This window comes from Hippopotamus amphibius, chromosome 3, assembly GCF_030028045.1.
Source record: "Hippopotamus amphibius kiboko isolate mHipAmp2 chromosome 3, mHipAmp2.hap2, whole genome shotgun sequence".
NCBI lineage: Eukaryota > Metazoa > Chordata > Mammalia > Artiodactyla > Hippopotamidae > Hippopotamus > Hippopotamus amphibius.
This window is the reverse complement of record NC_080188.1, coordinates 55,967,792-55,985,839: the sequence shown is the minus strand read 5'-3', so window position 1 is coordinate 55,985,839 and position 18,048 is coordinate 55,967,792. Positions and strand designations below refer to the sequence as shown.

Genomic DNA, 18,048 nt, shown 5'->3' with positions numbered 1-18,048 from the left:
GTATCGTATAGTTAGTTCTATGAAATGTATCACATGTATTGATTTGTGGAACCAGCATGGAATCAGGATACAGAACTGTCAAATCACCCCAAAGAAACTCCTTCATGCTACCTCTTTATAGTCAACCCTCTCCCAAACTTCAACTCCCGGCAATCACATCTCAGTTCTCCATCAGTATAATTTTGTGATACATTTCAAGAACGTTTTGTAAAATTGAAGTACACTGTAGGCAGCCTTTTGAGATTTTTTTTTTTTTTTAGCATGCCTTTCAAATCCACCCATGTTTCTGTGTATCTCAGTAGTTTCTTCCTGTTTTTGCTGAGTTGTATTAGATGGCACACATGTACTGCTATTGCTGAGAGAATATTAAATAAATACACCCTCTCATCTTGGAATAAAAAGTTACATTTAAGTTTTTGATTCTGTTTTAACAAAAATCCTGGGTTCAAAACTCAATTCACCAATAAAGAGCTTTAAAAAGAAAAACTTAATTCAGACACTAGCATTTTTTCTTTGTAGTTTTTATTCCTAGTGTAAACTCAAGGGACTCGATTACACTAGATGGTCTAAATTTTATTCAGGCTCTAGAATCTTGTAAAAATGATTTAAGAAAATGAAGAAGCTCAAAAGGGCATAAGACATCTTTAAGGCATGCAAGAAATCTGAAGTTTTACGCTTCAGTTAGTGACCCTATGTATCCAAAATTGTTTTGGGGCCTACCCAGCACAACCCGCCTTAGTCTGGTAATATCAGTGTGATGAGGGTAAGGATACGGGAAGCAGAAACATAATGCCAGATGAGGGAAAACACACACACACACTCACACACACCCCAGCCACACTGAGTTGGGGATGGCACATCACTAAAGCCAGACAAATCTGGGTCAACAATACTCAATAGTGGGATTTTTGTTACAACTGCTAAGAGGAAAAGCTCTTTGGCTGCTAAGTTCCTGAAGTCATTGAACCGCAATATGGAGTCAGCCAGCCTAGAATAAAGCCGCTCAGAGGAAAGAAATAGTGAGCAACAGAAAATAAGCAAATCCTGCTGACATTATTTGAATCTTGGGATCTCACCAGCTTTGCTCTAAATCCACCCTTTTTGCCTGCTCTGTGAAAATGGATATACTCCCTCTAAAAATGTTTCCTTTGTCAGTTGGCACTGTGTTAAAACTCTGTCAGTAGAGGGCGTGAGAGAGACACTAAAGAAGAAAGTGGGTGCTGCTTCCTGGTTCCTGCGTGTTGGCTCTGCAGTTTCCTGCAGCACTTGTAGCTTGCTCCAGCTCTCAGCCCTTCCAGTGTACCAAGGCTTCCCCAGTGCCCAGCCACTGCAGCTCTGGCAGCTTCTCCTGCATCAAGCATCTGCAGTGTATACTGGCCCTAACATTCAGTGGCCAGCAGTTTCCCCTAAACCTTTTGTAGCAGAGTACCTCCAGGGAGATGCCTCTCTGGATTTTCTGGCATTCTGGAGGACATGTTTCAGGCAAGTTCCAGAGGAAGGACTTTCAGAATGTTCTGTCAGTGCTGTACCACAGTGACGCTCAGCCACCTAGTGAGCCAGGCCATGCCCTCGCCAAAGAGGTCTGGGTCTCAGAGGGGGATGGGGTTTGGGAGGGGTGGGTATTCCTTGGGCAATCAATTATACCTCTAGGGGTCATGGCTTCTCTTTATATCTGCTACACCTATATTCTTGGGAGTTCTTTTTACTTCTTACTAGCCAATCACTTGATACACTAATCCTCTGTTACAGTTAATAATTCTTTACATTAAACTTTCCCTGTTCAAATTACTATGTGGTTTCTCTCTCCTGATTGGACCCAAGTTGATATACCATGCCTGAAGGCTGAGCTATCCTTCGATTTCTCAATTTTGTGATCTAATAAATTCCATTTTTTTTTTGCTGATGTTAGCTGTAGTTATAACTGAAATTGGAAAAGTTCTGATACAAATAAAATCCATAAAATTAATAGAGGTTACTACAGAGAAAATGATCTTAGAAAGTCCCATACATATATTTTTAAAAGGTAGACCAGATATTCAAACTTAATTAACACAGATTTCAGTTCCAGAAAACTTCTCAGCTCCGCAGGAATGGTATTATAGTGATACTTTGGAATACGCTCTAAATTATTTTTTAAAAAACCCTATGCGTGAACTTCACATCTTTGATTCAGGATGTTAGTATAAGGGACCAGTTTCATGCTACATGCCTCACCACATGCAGTAGGGAATTGACACTAATCACTCTCTGATGGTGAATCAGTGTAACCAAGTAAACATTAAGTAGCTAACCCACTGAAGAGGGTGAGTCAAAAATTATCCGCACTCTGGTTATGCTAAAAGTTCTGTAAATTTTACTGTCAGAGTGCGGATAATTTTTGACTCACCCTCGTATACTGATGCAAAGACTATCCAAGATGAGCATGTGTGAGTGGATGAAAGCAGATTTAATGTTAGACATAAAATACAGTAAGCTGAGTGTCCTTAAGCAAAGAAATACCACACGTTATTTTTAGTTTTGATTCTGTGCTTTTAAATTATTTTATGTGTGTACGGAAGTTGATTCTTTGCTAATTTTTTTCTACTATGCCTTATTAATTGGAAACACTGCTCCTATTTTTGGAATAGATATAAATTGTGCAGTCAAATCACAATAAATGCAAAAATAACAAAATCTGGACAGTTCCTAAAAGATATTTTCTGCATGAGAGAATAGCATACAATTAAATAGCCTTATTTCAGATTCTGACTGCCGAAAGCCAGGGAAGGCTGCAATGACTTGGATGTGAATATTTAATGATTGTTGCCTATCTACAAATTTCCAACTAAGATACAACAAGCAGAAATATACTAGATAGAGTCTGCCACAATAAACACTTCAAAACTTAAAGCAAAATTGACTAAAACCCAAACAAGTAGAATATCAAACTTTGGTTCACAAGCCTCCACTGTCTGCTGCCAACAAGGCCTGGGCAGGAGGAGTTGCCAGGTTTTAAGGGTCTCAGCCCAAACTGTGTTCCTATGATTGCTATGAAAGGGATAAAGACCCTTATAAGGCCAGGAGTTAATAATACTTCACTTCCTTTTCTCAGCCTGTCATCTCCTTCAAAACTGGATAAGGGACCAAGAGATTCTAAATTATTTGGATTAGAGGTCTTGCTGCTGAAATATAGGGTAGAGTAGGGGTTAGAATATTACAGAGATTTGATGTTTTCTTGACTAATGTGCTATTTTTAAGAAGTGACTTCTGCCATTAATATGTTTGAATTTTATAGATATTTAGAGAGAATTCATGCATTCTTACCTTACAAATTCTTTGTAATGTTTTCAAGGAAAGGTTAAATTGATACTTAAACTGAAGTTCTGGATACTTAAAACTTCGCTTTTACTACTTAAAAACGAATTGGAAATAGTTTCCTTTTTCACTGAGTTGGGAATGTATTAACTTCATCTCATATCACTGTATATGGAAGAGTAATCTTTTTGTTTCTGTTTCTGTTATTGTAGGGTCTGTTTTTCCATTGAGGTCTACTTACTCTACAATAACAAAATGAGGGTTGTATGAGGGAAGATGGGAAAATAAAATAAGCAGTTCCAGCAGAATTGGAGCCTGGTAGACACCCCAAATACTGGAAAAGGGACCCAATTATTATTTACTACATGTTTTGTTTTCTACTACAAACTTTACTTGTGCTATATCATTAGACTTCTCAACAGTCTTGTGATAATGGCATTATTACTCTCCTATGGAGAAAAAACTGAAAGTCAAAATAGTCCGCAATTAGGACTCTTGTTTAAACGCTAATTTGTTGGAATCCACAACCAATGGTCTCTGTAATAAACCACGTTGTCTTTCAGTGGGAGAAAGAGAAAGAGAATAGAAAATAGAGCCAAGACAGGTAATGAGGAAGAAAAGGTTATTGCCATTTTTTTTAACATCTGGTAACATTGACTCCTTTGTATGAACTTTGTGCGGATTTCTACACCAATGAACACATGAATTCTGAGACAAGTGCCAATTTCAAAATGTTAAAGTGTAAAACACAGTAATGTGGAATAAAGGAAATGATAGTGAGAGGTGACATTTTTCTGTTTCCTTGGTGGTTCTTCCTTGCCCCAAACACTGACAACTACCCATGAAAACTGCCCTCAGGCTAATTATATTTCTTCCTTCCAGCCCTTATACCTCTCAGGCTGCTCTTTGAGGAGAATAACCCAGTAGGTGTATGAGGACAGATTTTTATTTTATCAGTTGCAGAACAAGATTAGACTAAGCCACTGATGAGATGAAACAGAGGGACAAACACGGTTACAGGCTCAGTGTTACTCATTTGAAAGATCACATTATCGAAATTTTCTGAGATGCTCAAGATAATGTTTAAGTAAAAAGAATCCGTGATAACACTTTGAAGGTAGCATATTTTAAAAGCACCATATACTATGATTATATTTGGGTATTGTTTTTTATCCTTTTGTGCTTAATGTTACTGGCTTCATAACTAATGTTACAAAAAGGGTACTGCAAACATCAGCAGAATTCTCTTCAGTAGCCTATGGCATCTCTTTTTCATTCCACCACTTTATTGTTTCAGTGGAATTCAGATATCCTCTTGGCAGATGCAAATTGCATTATGAAAGTCTCACATAACTAGACTCAATTCTAGAAACAACAGAAATAGTCATAGAAAATAGATACTTCCATTGAAAATAAAGGTAAAAAAGTTTTTTTCCTCAAAGTTCCAGAATGTATGATTTTATCCCCTCCCTATGATATCCATTTAGGTTGTCTCATTAAGTTATTAAACATGCCTTTCCCCCTCAACATAAGGAATACTGTTCCATATAGAAAATGGCAAGGGTTATATGGTAACTCTTCTCAATCATGACCTCATACTGTTAAATAAATCACAACACTTTCTTCTCACGTGAAACCTCAAATTTCCTTCGAAATCTTCTTTTTTATACCCCTATCATTTTGCCATTCCTTTCCTTGTATGATACATGCTGACAATGAATCATAAATTTACAAAAAGAAAGTACAGCTTCTTGTGTGTGTGTGTGTGTGTGTGTGTGTGTGTGTGTGTGTGTGTGTTGGCCAACACCTAGTGTGCCGTAGATAGTGGATTAATATTAAAGAAAACTTTCTTAAGGACTATTAATTTCTTCTTTTCAAAGAATACACAAGAGCATTCTATTTTTTTGTGACAGGAAATAGCTTAATCTCTATCCATCACATATTTTATCTAAGATAAAAAAGAGTACACCCAAACTGAAGGTCATAATTTTAAAGCTTTGAAGACCTGTTTAAAAATAGAATGTGATAGAAAGGAGTTTTCCAGGTACCATAAACAGAATTAAAAGAGGAAGGGCTATCCTATCTTTTGATTATTCTGTAGGAAATAAGGTTTAAAATTTCTACTAACCTTATTTTCATTTATCTGGGCTATATTTTGCAAGCTTCATATCCACCTAGCCCCTGTATTTTAAAACCATGTCCCCAGATCAAAGCAGATATCTGTAAGAAGCCATCATCTTAAGGTTTAGAGACATAACACATGCTTAGCTTTGCTTCCTTAAGGGCTCCTCATCACAGAAACTTACTGTAAATGAGCAATTAGAATTATTGCTGGCAGTTTCTTTCTTTTTTTTTCATAATGGCAGTTTCTTTAAGTATACATTTTAGAGACATTTCATACTCAGCTTGGTGCATCAAGCTCATTATCTAGACAAAGTTAAAGCTCATATATTCTGTACTATTTCATGTTCATCGATGTAGAGGGTAGTGAATGGTGTATGCTGCAACATTTATGACCTCCAGCTAAGACAAAATTTCATTCTTTAATAATATATTGGTGTTATATAACTGGGAGCTAACTTTGCTTCTTGTATATGTGTCAACTCTCTATTTATCTTACTGTCTCTAATTTATGGGGCCAGGGAAAATATTCCTTCATTTCAACAAGAATTTCTTAAGCACCGAAAAACAGTGAGTTCTTTGCCTACAGTGACATTTTTGAGCCTAATTAAATAATGACAGGAAGTTAAACAAGTCCAAATACTAGTTGATGGGTGCAATTTGTTGATGTACTTCAGTGGTGCACGACAATGAGGTCTGACAGAGCTTCAAACTGTCATAAATAAACTTGATGATCTTGGATTTCTGAAATAGGAAATCTAGTAGCTCTTTGAGATCAGATATTTCCTAAGAAAATAAAGCCAAACAGGGATGATGTTGGGAGGAAAGACATATCAGAAATGTTTTCTGAGTGATTAGCATTTTAGAACATTAGCCATAAATTGTCATAATACTCTTCAAAATACCATTAAGGTGTGTACTCCATAGAAGGCTGGGCTGGAGTATATGGTTCATGCTTTATTAGTTCAAGCTACTTTAAAGGGGAAAACCACAATATCTGTATTTAAAAGACGTTTGTCTGTACAGAAGATATAACCAATGGGCTGCTCCCAGGATAAGTAAAGGCTAGCTCCTTGAAAGTTCAACCCTCATAATAACTATGTCAAACATAGGGACACACAAAGAGGAAAACCTGTATTATAATTTTTTCACATCTTATCTTTTCTTGATTGCCTCAGAGCATTTTTGTCTTTGACTTTTGGCCTTTTTCACTCCAAAGAATATTCAGTCTCTCTGTTTCATTCTTGGCTTCAGTTTTATAGAATTTGGGTAATGGGTAAAGAAAGCTGAGAGAATCAAGGAAAGAAACCGCTTGAAGCAGGAAGGGGATTTTAAAAGGATAAAAGAAAAAGGAGGAGACATAGGCTGAATTTTAAGAAAAATAATTTTGAGGGTTCAGATAGCCTTTGGGGACAACTGCAAGAAGTGAGAGAAATTTAAGAGAGAATGCAATGAATCAAGAATTGGAACATACTCTAACATACTTAGATTTTACTGGAATTAAAAATTATGTTTACAGGTAAAGAGCAAGTTTCTTCAAAGCAATCTATGCTATGAGTAGACCATGTGTGCCTTGGCTTTTATACAAGTAAAATATTCTACTCCATTTCCTCTTCCAAATCCTTGATTTTGGATGCTTTTACAGGACCAGCATATTCTGAATTTTCTTAATCCTGATCATCATGCTTGGAATGACAGTAAATTTTGCCATATTTGTATTTTTAAATATAAAATTGTTTCAAGCTCTTTCAAAGAAAAGTTTGAATTGTTGAAAGAAAAAGTAGAATCTCTATTCTATTCACTTCAATTCTTAATTTTCAAATGTCATCATTGTTGACAGTTTTATTGTATATTACTTCTCACTAATACATATATTCATGAACACAATTTTTTTTTAATATCAGTTTTAGTGCCTTAAAATTCAGACCTGACCCCAAAATTGAACAAGCTCAATTTTTTCCAACAGGCTGGCTCTAGAGCTCTTTTAGGGGGCCTACAATGCACAATGGTACATTACTGACAACCTGTTTCTTTACTTGGGAAATCCCCATTTTCTATGAAAACACTTGAAAGGTTTTATGTTTGTTTCTTTTTGTTCATTTTTGTGTTTGTTTGTTTGTTTGTTTTTGCATTTTTAAATTTTTTAATTTTTTTATTATTTTTTTGGGGGGGTAAACCAAGTTCAATCATCTGTTTTTATACACATATCCCCGTATTCCCTCCCTCCCTCGACTACCCCCTCACCCTCCCTCGAGTCCCCCCCATCGTCCCCCTCCCAGTCCTCTAAGGCATCTTGCATCCTTGAGTTGAACTCCCTTTGTTATACAACAACTTCCCACTGGCTATCTATTTTACAGTTGGTAGTATATACATGTCTGTTCTACTCTCTCACTTCGTCTATCAACAAATGAATGGATAAAGAAGATGTGGCATATATATACAATGGAATATTACTCAGCTATAAAAAGGGATGAGATGGAGCTATACGTCATGAGGTGGATAGACCTAGAGTCTGTCATACAGAGTGAAGTAAGTCAGAAAGAGAAAGACAAATATTGTATGCTAACTCATATATACGGAATCTAAAAATGGTACTGATGAACTCAGTGACAAGAATAAGGATGCAGATGCAGAGAATGGACTGGAGAACTCGAGGTTTGGGGGGGCGGGGGGTGAAGGGGAAGCTGTTTTTGTTTTTTTTGCATCCATATTTATATCTTTACTAGTCAGGATAGTCTAAATGATGCTGCACTAACAACCAGTTCCATAACAAAAATTATTTCTGACTTACACTGTTGTCCATTGTGGGTCAGCAGGAGCCTCAGCTCACCATACTCATTCAAGGACCCCAACATGTGCCTCCATCATCCCAGAGCAGTAGGAAGGGCACATGGTGATCAGCCCCTAAAACTTCTACCTGGAAGTGAGACACATCACTTCTATTCATTTTTCATTGGCCAAAGAAAGTTACATGGCCATGATTCACTTCAAAATATGGGGAGAAGTATAATTCTGTTTTGTAACCAGAGACCAGATAGCTGAAATATTTGGCAAACACAATTTGTGACTCAGTATTTTAACACATATAATTTCTTTTCTGGGGGGTCACCTCTCAAATCCTAACCATTTTTGGAAGAAGGCATTATTTTACATTATTAGCTTTTATCTTTACCCTCAACTATGCATTATGATTTACCTGAATATGCTATAGCAGCAGAACTTAAAACACTGAAAATACTGGTAAGGCCATTATCAAAACATTTTTAAGAAGACTGCATAGATTCCCAAAATACGGACATTTAGTCTCAATTCTATCTATGTTTTTTCTTTTTGTTTTGACAATTTGCTTTATACATTATTTTATGCAAATTCCTTCCTTTCTGTGATTCCTTACTTCCTTGTTGGGTTAGAAAAGGTAAACACAGAACAGAGTTTTGACCAGCACTGGACCCTCAATATGTGGCACAAGCCTGCTATTTGGGTCTTACAGACCCTAGTTATAACAAATGTTTACTGATTAGTGGTTAAGTGCCTAGTATATTTATTTTTAGACCAGGTTTTCATTTTTTCCAATCCAGCTCATGAAGAACAAAATCATATGTGAAACAGTCACACTAAACTTGGCCTCAAACAAAAGGCTATGACTACAGTGCCTGGAAGAATGCTTATTCATTACTCCCTAGACTAGCATATTTCTCAGCAGAGACAAGAGCATATACTGCAGCCATGGAAAATCTGGGGAACTGGAGTTCTTGAAAATACCATTTATGCTACATCAAACTTGAGCCCACTCAGGCAATGTAAATCTTTCCCATATGTGATGACTGCTTGTTGCCCAGCTTCCAATTCTGCAAGAGACACTGAAAATATCCCAAATACTCCTTTTTAATTTATACCAAGAGTCTGCATCTGTCTTTATGCTTGCAGTTGAAAGAACAGTTCTCTAATAAACTAGAAAGAGATATCTCATTCTGGGAAGGGTAAAAGATATAATCTTATATTTCAGGTATAAAGTGAAACCACTTTCATATCCCAGAATAGATCTAAATTTCAATGAAAATAAACTGCCCTTTAAATTGTAGATAACAATAAAATTAAAGACAGCCAAAACACAATATATCTTGAGTTTTGAATTGTATCCTAAAACTCTCAATGTTTTGGCCCAGGATATTGTTATGGGGACCATTTTCGTAACCCCAAATCAAGATATATGGTGTGATAAGGAATGATTTGTGCTGCTACATGGGGAACAAGAGGCAGTCTGAGAGCTGTAATACAGCTAATGACTTCTTAAAACTCCCGAGGTGTTTGGGTACCTTCAAGCAGTGCTTTTCAAAGTGTATTCCATGGATCACCTCCATCATTATCACCTGGAGTTTTTGTTAAAATATGTATTTCAGGGCCCTATACCACATTCACTGAATCAGACAATCTGGGCATGGGCCCAGAAATCTGCTTTTGAAGTTCTGCAGGTGAATTTTACACCTGCTAAAAAAAATCTAATACTCAAGAAGTTTTTGAAAGAAGACAAGAGAAAGGAATATTTAAAATCAGGGCACTGGAAAACAGGCCAGAAACTCAGGTAAGGAACCATCCTTACTTAGACTCTTAAAGCAAGGAGATGTAAGAATCTAGCAGTCTCGGAAGAGAAAGCATCATATGGATGGCACGTGAATAGGACTTCTCAAGGGGCTTGTGAAGAATCCTTAACACTGCATCTCAGGAAGGGGGCTACCACAATCTCCAGCAACCGTTGAAACAGCTGGCACTATCGTCCTGCACCCTGCTTTCCATTTCACTCTTTAGAAGACTCCTATCCATGAACTCCAGCCAGTCTGCTGACTGATATCCCTAAAAACAAAAGTCTACTTGACCTGTTCAGTAGTCAAAAGTCTACTTACCTGTCCTTTAATTGCCTGTTGTCTTGCTTTCTCTGACTGACCGGACCTCATTTGCTGCATCCTCGTATCCCTGATGCTGACGGCTTCCCCAAATTATACCCCAGTGTTGTTAAATCTGGCAGGTGGCATGTCTGGCCTTTCAGAAAAGATTTTTATTTACAGCCTGCATCTGCACTTGCATGAAGTGACAATCTCTCACCCCACCCGTGCACGCAAGTCTACTTCGGCATATTACCCCTTCTCTGTCTACACACTGAGCAGTAGCAAACTGGGCCATACACAGGCGGTTACCAAGTTTTGGCCAAGAAATTCCATAGATGTCCCAGAGGACCAGTGAAAACCTAAATAGGCTATGACTTGGAAAAGTCTTCCATTAGTAAGTTAAGAACTCTGCAGGACTTAGATCTTCATGGGGAAGTTCTTGCACGTACAGATTCAGCCTTTACTCTTTGAATAAACTGTAAACTCCTCAGAAAGCCAGTAAGTGATTTTATTTCCTTTCTGTATGGAGCCCACAGACTTGGAGAAGATATTAGCTTTTGGGCAGCTTCACTGTGCTTTAAGCACTTGGGTAAGGATCACTCATTTGCCAGTACACGCTCAGTTTATAAGGCACTTTTAGTCAGGCAACAATCCTGAGCAACTTACCAAAATTTCAGCCTTTGCTCTGTGTTACTTACAAGAACATCAGTAAGGAGCAGAAAGATAACAGGTGTTTCTGGTCCTCAGAGATCAGAATTTGGATGAAATGGAAACTAAAATATGAAGCTCTATTAACCTGTCTCGTGTAGAGATTATCCTATAAGATTACTCTTTTCATTCCCTAATCCTCTCACCTCTACGCTCAAGATCTACATAGGTCAAATCTTCCACTTTGTCTTTCTGGCCTTGATATCTCTCCCACTTCAAAGAAAAACAAGTATAGTTTAATAAGATCACAAACCATTATTTCCAGACTAGCCCTTTCTATAGTGACATAGACAAAAAAAGTAATTGGTTTAAGTTAAAAGAAATTATTTCTATAGAAGGAAAGAATGGATGTTGGTCTACAAAGTCAGGTGTATAACGTGTAGCTTCCTTATTCTTTTATACCGTCAAGTGGCTGAAGTTTTATCTTGGCTAATTCAGGGCTCTCACTTTCCCAGGAGCCATCTGATGTTGTAGACATCTAGGGTTCCATGTCTTGGATGGGGCAGAGTGGCAATGTGGTCCGTGGTCATCATCCTCTGCAGACATGGGCATCTCTGAGATGCTGATTTCCTCCTTCTTTGTCTGTTCCTGGACTTCAGTCCGCAGACCCAGGGACTAAGTCCTCTTTGTCCTTACTCCTGGCTTCAGCAAGTTTGACTCTCACACTGCTCCTTCTCTTTCCCTCTTGGCTGCATTGAGGGCATGGGGTTGAGCTGGGAGGCTGTTTTGCACATGTCTGCCTAGATACTTATCTCTAATGACCTGGCACCACACAGAGCAGCACTAAAAAATGATTCCAGTTCTATAAGCTTCGTGCACTTCATACAGGAAGTGATTCACAGATTCCTCTGCTCTTAAGTTCCCCCAATCTGATCCAGATTTTCAGGTCTGTCTCCCAGGTACCTGGCTCAGGGATTGGCAGAGAGGGTGGCAGAACATGGAACCCTTACTTGGAACACACCATCCTCCAAGCATCTAATGTCCCTTTACTTTCCTCTGATTTTTCCCTTTGGTCCCCCTACCGTGAGAATCATCTGATCTTAGGGATGGGATAAAAGATCTGTTTTATTTTGTTGTTGCTGTTATAATTTAAACTTTGGATCTTGAGGATTTAAGGAGTTAGCTTTTTGAAACTCAAAAGCTGTTGTAAACAAAAATATCCAAAACATTTCTTTCTGAATTATTCCTTTCCTGAGGCAACATCTGTCATAAAACAAATGGGATTTGAGCACATATAAGGGTATGGACCATGAACGAATATCTCAAAATATTTTTTGAATGTCAGCACTGAGTTTAAGTTTCTATCATACAAAGGGATTGCTGGCACTGACAAATGAAGAAGCTAAAATAAACAAGTTTTAATAAAAGTAACCCTAACCTGAATGGCAAAATGAGTGAAGGTGGTAAAAAAAAAAAAAAATGGTCATCCGCTTTATCATGAAATCTGAGTAAATATGAAATAAAATATATGCAGAGCAGAAACCTGGAATATTTTACCCAGAGGGAAAAAGAAGCAAGCTCATATTCTCTTGCCTGTTTCTTTTTACTTTCCAATTGACTAACCAGATGTCTAGTGGGACAGTCTGGCCCATTCTTTAACATATCATTGTATGCGAAAACCTTACACACGATTTATGTCCCTTTGTAACAACAAGACTAGAGTAATACCAGGCCCCTAAATTTGGCATCTGTGTGTCAGGCACTGTGCTTCACACAGGCAGACAACTTGTAAGACAAAGCCCCTGGCCTCCAGGAGCTCGCAGTGTAGCGGAGCTAGGGAAGTGGACCAGTAAGTAAGAGGTTAAAGTGCAAAGTGATGCAAACCATGGAAGAGTGCTGTGGGATTAAAAGGTAGGGATGGAGTCAGGGAGAGCATCTCAGAAGAGGTAGTGATTTCTAGAAAGACAAGACTGAGCAACTATGGTCTAGGTTGAAAGACCACCCATATGGTCAGACCACTGCAGAGATGCTGCCTCTGGGTGTTCACATGAGAAAGTGGCAGAGATGGGGACAACCTGAGGGGGGAGGGAAACATTCACTCTTACCAAGTTAGTTATCCTGAGCCATTATGGCCAATTTCTGTGTGTATTCATAAAAAATACGGGTTTTTCATATTCTAAAACTGCCATAACATAACGTTCATACTTTTTGGAAATGTACAAGTATATCTCCCACACAGAGCTTTATTGCAGAGAGCACTGTGGAGCACTGGGAGTTGCACTTTGGGGATAATTCATAAATATTTCATTATTCTAGTTTGTATGTATATCCCTAATTCCCATTGCAGGATTTAAAGAAGTTTAAAGTCAAGTGTTTGGAAGGCTTTTTCTACCAAAAAAGCAGTTCCTATGAATGGATCTCTAATATACGTGCTGGATTAAGATAGAGGGAGAAGGGGAGAGAAGACTCCGGCTTATCCATCGTGATGTTGAGACTATTCAATGTAAGTAATATTCCAAGAAGTTGCCAGCATAACTGTAAGGCAGATGTTCTTATAGAGGAAACATGTTTTAGACTTGCTTTATGACCATGAATAAGTCACTTAGCCTACTTTGGACTGTTTTCATCATTTGAAATATATGGGGGTTCAATTACAAGATCTTTAAGGTTCCACCCAACTTCTTTATTATTTGATTTATGCAATTTCCATTTATAAGTAATTAACGAGTTGATTAAGGGAATGAAATAAGCCACAGAACCCTTTGATGCTAAGAAAGAGCCTAAGTCCTCTGACAGAAATAACTTAGCAGTCTCTGGGGGAAAGCACTAAAGGAGACACTAGCATAGCTTTAAAAAAACCCATATTGGATATAAGGGCAAATGGTCAGTTTAACTATCCAAAGTGACACCCATGTATCAATTTGGAAAAACTATATTAACCCATTGCTTGAGGTTAAAACTACAGTGAAATAATATTCATGGCATACATCTGAAAAGCCTTATTCATTACTTTCGAGTTATTTCTGCTTAAATTTGACCGTGTCGCTGCATAGATTCTAAAATTCAAAGAAAGAGAAGCAGTATGCAAATGAGGCAGGGAGCCTATTATCAAAAAACCTGGCATAGACTTCTGGCTACTCCACTTGTTTGCTTTGTGATTATAAGGCTGAGTTGTAAAGAATAAATAAGGAAAACCACATAGAAATATAAAAGTGTTATTTGCATCATGTAGTTTGTAGTTATTAAAAAAAAAAAACCACTTCATTTAACTTTTCTTGCTCTCCTTTCTTGAAAGAAAATAATGGGACAGGAGATGCCTTTATCTCAAAATGAAATGAAGCACCCAGTTACCTTTGTTTTACCCTTGCAATTGGGCTAAGATCATTGGTATTATTTGGGTTGAACTTTAGTGTGGGTTTCTTCAAAAACCCAAATTGAACTCATGAAGAATAAACCAGTCTCTTTAAGATTAATTGGATTTCACTTTTTAATAATGCTTAGTACAAATATAATAAAATTTGCTCTTTTGAGTATTGAATGAAAGAAGGAATGTACGGGAAGTGAATAGAGCACGAGCGAGAACATGTACATGTTAGCCATTATTGGAACCCTCATTTTATGTGAGAAAACAAAAACTTAGAAATATTAAATAACTTGCATAGGATGATACATGTGAAATGTGCCAGAATGGGGACTGAAAAATTGGAGTAGAATATACATATATATACATATATATCTCCTCTAAATTGCCAGCAGAGTGGAAGGTAGATTGGAGTGGTAAAGGATTGGAGAGAGAATTAAATTCCAAGCATGATGGTACCCATGAGAATGAAGAGAAAAAAAATGCTGGGAAGAAATATTTTTAATTCTATAATCACCATCACCTGGCTGTACAGGAAGTGAGGAAGGAGATAAAGATGAAGGGCTGGTCTGAGCTGGGATAAGATGAGTCTGAAGCATTGGACTACCTGAGACAGCATTGTATCGGAGGCTCTGACTAGCAGGGCAACTACATAAGGCTGTACAGTCAAGTTGGGGCTGAGATACAGCCCAGTTCTCTGCCAAGCCAAAGCATTGTGCATCCAGGGGAAGGGGACCTTTATGACAACTTGTACAAAGTATGGATTAAAAGAGGTCTTGCTGACCAGATCTCCAGATAGGGCTTTAAGTTGAAGCCGTGAGACTGGATGCAATCTCCTGAGGAAGAAACTACAAGGGGGGCGGAAATAAAACAAACACAGAGCAAGGAGATGGGAAGAAGACAGGAGCCCTCTGAAGGCGGTGAAGAAAAAAGAGATGGAAGTATAGGCCATACAAGGTCCCTAACATCATAGGACAGAAATATTTCAAGAAGAGCAAGACAATAAATAGTATAAATGGTAGAAAAGGCAGAGGTGGGCACAAGGATGGGAAGCGGTTGGATTTAACTATTAATTCCCCCACCTTTGGCGACCTCAGAGAGAGATTTTCTGTATTGTGATAGAAATAAATGCCAAACTGCAAAGAATTATAGAGTCAGAGGGAGGCGAAGAAGCAGAGACAGAAAATACAAACTTTTCTTGGCACCAAGAAGAGAAAGCTTGGTTGAGAAAGTTGAATGTGTGTTTGTTTAGTGTAGCAGAGGCCTGAACATCAGTTGTGCTCCGAGGAAAGGCAAAAATGCAGGTAAAAGGACATAATTTATGAAGCAAGGCCTGGTTTCATCTCCATAAACATTTTGTTTAAAAGCTCCATAAACACCAGTGGCCCAGGAAATGCTTTAGCAAATACTCATTAATGAAATGACAGCTATTTAAAAATGTTCCCGTAGCCATTATATGTTTATCACCCCTTGTGTAATAAAGACTCCTGGCATGGGATTTTGAGTTCTTTCTTTAGTATGAGAACGCTTCCGTTCCCTGAGGATTTTTCAGAGAATAGGGTACATGGTTGACCTCTTACTCAGACAGAAGGAAATTATGTTTTCACCTCTTGCCCCTGAATAAATTTATCGCCCAGTCATTACTTTTTCTGGATGAGTACAGAAATTAGACTGAAAGCCGGAAGCCTGGATTTGAGATGAGTGATATTTCCGGACTTAGTTCCCTTACTCTGTAAAAAGAGAGATTTGGACTTGCTAATTTCTAAGTCATTAAAGCTCTAAAATAATCAAACGAACAAAACACCCATAGGTAAATGAATGCTCCTCCTTGTTCTGTTTATCACAGAACACACTGAAACAACATAGGTCCCCAACAATGGGGCGGGGGACCATATTCTATTATGTAGGGTATAGTCATAGAATAGAATATTATCCACTTGTCAACTATTTGTTTTCCAAAGTGCTCTGAATGTTATAGAAAAAGTTGCCAATAAAACGTTACATGGAAAAGGTAGAATCCAAACCTGCAGTGTTAAGCCAATTTTGTAAAAATAAGATGAAACAAAATATTGGTACCATATTATGTACATAAATACAGAAAGAAATCTTATGATAGGAATTAATCTTCTAGAGAGTGGAATTGGTGACAATAATTCGTATTCTTTTTATATTATCACTTTCTTTATAATCATTATAATTATTAACTCCCTTGTGAGTTAGGAAAGTCACTTTACGTTTGATATTTACAGGAAGGTTGTTTTCATTTCCATTGTATTCAACTCTACTTATAATGTTTTCAAGTGGGGAGAAGGAGGACTTATAGGTGCCATCTTCCTGCTGGACTAGCACCATGCTGCAGAGAAGGACCACAGAAGACACACTTGATATTAAACACATTCAAAAGCAAGTGGGTTGCAGATAGAAGCTACAGAAACATGAAAATTACTCAGAATTATTATTTTTTGTTACTTTGGAAAGATGTTAGTGTTTGCCTAGATCTTTGTAACATATAATCTTTAAAGGTTTTTTTTTTTTTTAATTTTAAGGTCACCAAAATAATATTTGGCTTATAAAATTGTCTTAGACTCAGTCACATTTATTTATTCTTCTAATTCCCTGCTGTTTCCCCCTCCCAAAAATAAAAAAATAAAATAACGTTAATACAATCAAGTGCTAGCAGCATCTGCTTGTAGCAAATGTAATATAAATCCCACAGTGCCTTCAGCAAAATAAACCAAGCAAAAAAGTGGTAAAGGGAAATGGCTGACAGCTCCACGTCCTCCAACTCTACTTTTTAAATTATTATTGACAGAAAGCACCTGATGCTTTTCCTTCACAGCAACTTACAGTTCCAAATTACTGTTTGCTAATAGCAATTTCATAATTTGTTAAATGGCATTATCTGATGAAGTTTTCATGTTTTAGCATGACCCAGCAGTAAACTAAATAACAAACACTTCAATAATAATATATGAAGTAAAACATATGGTTTTAATATCATATTTGTTAAAATGATTTTAAGTTATATTCATTCAACAAATACTTATTGTATGACTAAGATGTACCAAAAGAAACTTGGTCTTTGACCACATCACCTCTTAAATTGTCCAGAAGTACCAATTTAGTACATTAAACAAAGGCCAATGTATAAGGATGTAGTTCAGTCAGTTTGAGTATCTTCTCTCTCCTGAGAAGTTGTAATTGAAAATAAACTAAATGCAGATTTTTATGAGAAAAAATCAATTATCTCTCTGTTCAACAATTTAGGAAATATCAATAGCTTCTCTCCCCAGTTCACGACCTACAGCATTAAGCTTGACAGCCCCTTGGAATGCCTACATCTTGCTCACTGAATTCTAGTTCATGAGGGGCTAGCTTCTGAGACTTCTGGAGCATTCTCATGAGGTTGTGTTAAAAAAGGATCTTATAAGGCATTATCAGTGAATACTGTCATGTGTTAATTTATTTGAGCTTTTTCTTCTTTTACTAGTTTGAAAAAGCATTTTCTTTAAACAGAAGTCTTTCCAAGCATGTATTCCTAATGGCACTGAGGATTTTAAGTTTAGGTGTTGTGGTAATATAGTCCTTACGTAAAATATACATCATATGTCAAATTTCCTAACTAGGTATGAACGTGAAAATTGAATTTTGATTAACCTGAAATAGTCAAGTAAAGGAAACCTTTATTGCATTGACTTAAAATAGTAAACTCTCAACTTTAAAGAGTTATGGGTCAATTAG

The 18,048-nt window shown here is 37.3% G+C and overlaps 1 protein-coding gene across 3 annotated transcripts in view; it reads right to left on the bottom strand.

Moving 5' to 3' along the window:
- ARHGAP24 (Rho GTPase activating protein 24) overlaps window positions 1-18,048 on the bottom strand; it is a 476,239-nt gene that overhangs the window by 177,212 nt on the left and 280,979 nt on the right. The window contains exon 1 of one of the 3 annotated variants that reach the window (XM_057728040.1): window positions 10,317-10,507. The exons of the other annotated variants lie outside the window; for them this stretch is intronic. The gene's annotated coding sequence lies outside the window, so the exon portion shown is untranslated. Of the gene's footprint in view, window positions 1-10,316; window positions 10,508-18,048 lie in introns of those variants that run through there. 3 annotated transcript variants of the gene reach the window in all.